Source organism: Bison bison, unplaced genomic scaffold, assembly GCF_000754665.1.
Source record: "Bison bison bison isolate TAMUID 2011002044 unplaced genomic scaffold, Bison_UMD1.0 scf7180017864518, whole genome shotgun sequence".
In the NCBI taxonomy this organism is placed as follows: domain Eukaryota; kingdom Metazoa; phylum Chordata; class Mammalia; order Artiodactyla; family Bovidae; genus Bison; species Bison bison.
In genome coordinates, this window is record NW_011495071.1 from 6,231,774 (window position 1) to 6,237,105 (window position 5,332).

At 47.4% G+C, this 5,332-nt stretch overlaps 1 protein-coding gene across 4 annotated transcripts in view; it reads right to left on the reverse strand.

Moving 5' to 3' along the window:
• Positions 1–4,479: 4,479 nt before the first annotated feature.
• APOA4 (apolipoprotein A-IV) overlaps positions 4,480–5,332 on the reverse strand; it is a 21,460-nt gene continuing 20,607 nt past the window's right edge. For all 4 annotated transcript variants that reach the window (XM_010830380.1, XM_010830381.1, XM_010830382.1 and 1 more), the window contains one exon: positions 4,480–5,329. The gene's annotated coding sequence lies outside the window, so the exon portion shown is untranslated. The remainder of the gene's footprint in view (positions 5,330–5,332) is intronic.

Sequence of the window (5,332 nt, forward strand, 5' to 3'; positions counted from 1 at the left end):
AAAAAAAAGCACGAGACAGCAAAAGAGACACTGATGTATAGAACAGTCTTATGGACTCTGTGGGAGAGGGAGAGGGTGGGAAGATTTGGGAGAATGGCAATGAAACATGTAAAATATCATGTAGGAAACGAGTTGCCAGTCCAGGTTCGATGCATGACGCTGGATGCTTGGGGCTGGTGCACTGGGATGGCCCAGAGGGATGGTATGGGGAGGGAGGAGGGAGGAGGGTTCGGGATGGGGAACACATGTATACCTGTGGCGGATTCATTTTGATATTTGGCAAAACTAATACAATTATGTAAAGTTTAAAAATAAAATTAAAGAAAAAAAAATAAATAAAAATTAAAAAAAATAAATAAATAAAAGAGAGAGGGGAAAAAGTGGCATAATCACCTTAGAAAACAATTCAGCATGATAAAGATGAACATACACATGCTGGACAATTGAACACGAACAAATAGTTGTTAAATTCATTCATTTATTCAACAAGTATTTACTAAGCACCTACTAATTGGGGAGGGATTGGGGGCAGGAGGAGAAGGGGACGACAGAGGATGAGATGGCTGGATGGCATCACTGACTCGATGGATGTGAGTTTGAATGAACTCCGGGAGTTGGTGATGGACAGGGAGGCCTGGTGTGCTGCAATTCATGGGGTTGCAAAGAGTCAGACACGACTGAGCGACTGAACTGAACTGAACTGAACTAAGTCATTGTGCTGGGCACTGACTATACAAGAATAATAAACAGACAAGATATAAATAAAGACAAGATATAAGACAGATTATAAATAAAGACAAGATATAAAATCAGACAAGACCTCTGCTGTCTCAGAAACTAACCAAGATTCTTCATCCCAAGGCAGCTGTGGATTATGGCAGATCTCAGACTCAATTTTGTCTACAAAGTTTGATGTTTCATGCAAGGAGTCTCTGGATAGATGATCTGTGGGCAGAACATGTGTTTGAAGGAATTATAATCATTTCATTCTGTAACTCAAAAGAGGAGTAAAAATCAGAACAAAGCTGTGTTTAGGAAGAACCAATTTAATTTTGGTAGTCTTGAACAGAGTTGTCCAAAGATAGAATCAATTGTTTCACGAGGTGGTAAGTTGGCTATCAGTGGAGGTGTTTGGTGCTAAGCAGCAGGGACTTTCCTGGTGGTCCAATGGTTGGGAGTCTGCCTGCCAATGCAGAAGATACAGGTTGGATCCCTGGCCCAGGAAAATCCCATATGCCTCAGAGCAACAAAGCCCATGAGCCACAGCTACTGATTGCACACTCTAGACCCCATGAGCCGCAACTACTGAGCCCTCTAGAGTCCATGCTCTGTAACAAGAGAAGCCACCACAACGAGAAGTCCATGCACCGCAACAAAGAGAAGCCTCCATTCACCACAACTGGAGAAAGCCCACTAGCAGCAACAAAGACTCAGTGCAGCCATAAATAAATAAAAATTAAAAAATTACGAAGCAGCATTCATTCACTCAACGATTGCATGATGGCCTTGTTCCAGGCACTGGGGTATGCACTGTGTATTCATTAGCTATTGCTGCAAAGCAAATCACCCCCAAATCTAGTGTCTTATGATGTCTCACGATTTCTGCGAGCCAGTGGCTTGACTGTGTGGTTCTGACTCAGGATGCGTCATGAGGTTGCAGGCAGGACGTTGCCTGGGTCTGTGGTCATCTGAAGGCTCCACCAAGGCTGGAGGATCTCTTCCAAGGAGGCTCACCCACACAGCTGGCAAGTCGGTGCTGGCTGTTGAGGAGGGGCGGGAGTACCTTCCTATGCGGACCCTCCATGGGGCTTCCTATGATGTCCCTCATCACATTACAACGTGGTGACTGCCTCCCCTCAGAGTCCAAGAGAAAGCAGGATGGAAGCCGCTGTGGCCTTTATGCTCCACATTTGGGAGTTACATACCATGACTTTCGCAATAACCTGTTGATCACGTTGGTCAGCCCTCTTTAATATGAGAGGGACCACATGAGGTTATGAGTACCAGAGATGAGGATCAATCTCAGAGGCTGGCTACTACACTGTAGACACAATAACGAATGAACAAGTGGGGTGCCTAACCTCAAGAGACTGTTAGTGTAGAGTTAGGATACTTGTTATAGATGATGTCAAAGGAACTAGACTGAGAGTGGATTCCTTCAGTCTTAACATCCTGTGACTTTGTTCTTCTAGGCCTTAGTCCTTTCCTCACTGTATCACTAGGCAACCATCTCAGAACCAGCAGTCCCTGTCCTCATTCCTCTGACATGGGCAGCTCTGAGGTCTCCATTATTAGCTGCTTGTCACTACACAGCAAGATAACCAGGGTCCCACCCTTGGGCTCCCACATACAAAAGTTCCCAGATCACCCCACGCTTGTTGTTTCTGTCCGCAGAATCTGTCACTGTGTCCCTCCTCCCAGAGCACAGCATGTCCTATGATGATGCCTGGAAGACACTGTGTCCCCATGTGGGAGCTGCTTTTGACCAGCCCAGCCAGCCCTCAACAGCAGCTACGCCCTGTGGTTTCAAGAGGAGAGAGCCCCCCCTTTCCCCTGTTGTGCTCTTTTCTCACCAATCAGAGCCATGCCAGCCACCAGACAGTGGCATGTGACCCCTTGGACGTTCTCAGAGTACTTTTGACCTTTGCGCTTTGGGAATGGACGCAGGGGTATGGTTAAAATGTCTCAGCCTGGTCCACACCAGTCCTGGCTGCTGCTCCTTTTTGGGGCACTAACCCGTGTGCACAGAGTAGTCTATTATCTTTAGGTCACCCAAGGAGCCAGAGGTAGCTGGGGGGGCTTCAGTCCTAAAAGTCTGGGGGGACTGCTGGGATATATTGATGTGGGCTGCACCAGAATCCAGAAAACGTCCTTCCATGATACTCGCAGGGGACTCTAAGTACACAGTTTGCCTGTGTATAAGTGCTGCAGTCTCACCAGGTGGTCAAAACTGGATTCTAGAGAAACGCTGGCGAATATTTATTAATATTTGTTTCTAGATAGCTAGTGGAAGTTGCTGTAACACAGCAAGTTCAACTTGGTGCTCTGTGACAACCTAGAGGGGTGGGATGGGCTGGGGGTGAGAGTGAGGTTCAAGAGAGAGGGACATATGCGTACCTATGACTGATCCACATTGCTGTATGACAGAAACCAACAGTGCAAAGCAATTATCCCCCAAATAAAAATAAAAAAGAAATGAAATGCTGATATATACCGTACAACACAGGAGTACCCTGAGAACGTTATGCCAAGCGGAAGAAGCCAGATACAAAAGTAAAACTATTGTATGATTTCACTTACATGAATTACCTAGAATAGGCAAAGTCTAAGAGACAGGAGAAGCCATCAGCAGAAACTGGAGTGGAGGAGTGGTAATGGGTAATTGCTTTACGGACACAGGGTTTCTGTTTGGGTCACAAAGAAATTTTGGAGATAGTGGTGATGGTTGTACAATATTGTGAATGTAATTAATGCCTTTAAATTGTACACTTAAAATGGCAAATTTTGTGTTATATATATATATTATACCACAATAAAAATAATACTAAAACATCATAAAGTCCCAACACTACATAAATCTATGAAGTAGAAAGCAAAATCCCATTCTCCCGAAAACAGGCCTGTTGAATTTACCATCTAGGCCCAGCGATTTCTTTCTTCTGTGACAGCCCCTTGTTCAGAGTGCATCCCCCCTTCTCTCTGGGGTTCCGGGTGGAGCTCACTGTTCTCCTTATGCTGGGCTCCACACCTGGTACTTAAAAGCCAAACTCTCTAGCTGGATGGCGCAGGCTCCAATCTCATTCCCACCACTGCTAGATCACGTGCTTCACCATCCTGAACTTTTTCCTCACCTGCTTCTTCTTTGAAGTCTCTGTCTGTTGTGAGGATTATATGAGTCGATGTGGTACAACAAATTTTTTTTTGGTACAACGATTTTTAAAGGCACCTAGCATTAATGCCACTCCAGTGTTCTTGCCTGGAGAATCCCAGGGACGGGGGAGCCTGGTGGGCCCCCGTCTATGGGGTTGCACAGAGTCAGACACAACTGAAGCGACTTAGCAACAGCAGCAGCAGCATTAATGTGTGTCAACTTTAGGGCCATCTCTGTATTTTAACGTTCTAGAAGCTTCTACCATTGGTTGCTCCTCATTGGCCACCATTTTGGGGGGTGGGGCAGGGCATAGCTTCCTCTTTCATTCCTTGATGTCCCTTGGTGTTGTTCCCTTGAAAGGCCTAAACTCCATTCTGGGAAGAAAAGAGCAGATGTAGGTCATTTGGGACTAAAGGCTTGAACTGGCTGTTCTCTGGGGTTCCCTCCTGGGACAGCCCACCTCAGTCCACAGCTGGCTGTGCTGGTGAGACTGCTTGGGGCCTAATTCCTCTCTTCCCCTGCCTCCTGCCCCATTTATATTTTTTTACATTTAAAATCTCTCAGTCACGTCCGACTCTTTGAAACCCCATGGACTCTACAGTCCATGGACTTCTCCAGACCAAAATACTGGAGTGGGTAGCCTTTGCCTTCTCCAGGGGATCTTCCCAACCCAGTGGTTGGCAACTCCAGCCCCAGACCAACAGGCCCCTTTGCAGGAGGCTCCTGGGCAGAGTTCACCAGGGCCCCCAGGCACCTCCTCCTCCCCACCTCCCAGGACTCTGACACGTCTCTGGGCCCCATTCCTCGACTCTGGAGGTCATAGGTTTAGTAGTTAAAAAAAACCAACCCTCTGAAATAAGCATGAATCAATTTTATAATAGAAGTGAGGTGGGGTGGGTGGAATAAACCAAATTTCACCCAAATAAGTCAGATTAAAGGCACAGAAGATCTTAGACAAGGAGGGACAGTCTTCCCCACTGTGTCGTGAGCTCCCCAGAGCCCAGGACCGCATCCTGACCACATTGGTGGCACCCTCGGGGTGAAGCCTGGTGTCAGATTCTTTACCACTGAGCCCCCTGGGAAGCCCACCGGACCACCAGGGAAGTCCAAAGCGTGACATCTTTATCCACCTCCCCTTAGGACTCTCTCCACACCTCTCAGCACACGCTGCCCCCCTAGTCTCTCCCAGCCCCCCAGTCCCTCTAAGCATCCCCTGCTGACCCATCTAAGCTTTGCTAATTGTGCTCCCTGCAGCCCTCAAGTCCCACAAAACCAAGAAGCCCCGCTGTAACCACACTGGGCTAGTTTCTCAGCAGCTTTATTGAGAAGTGAGAGGTAGCATCACTTTCCACTGGACATGTATCCACAGGTCTGTACAAGAACTGCTTTGGGACAGACAGACAGACAGGGGGCAGAGCAGGGCAGGTGTCAGTGGTGGGGCGGGGGCACCAGGGGCAACTC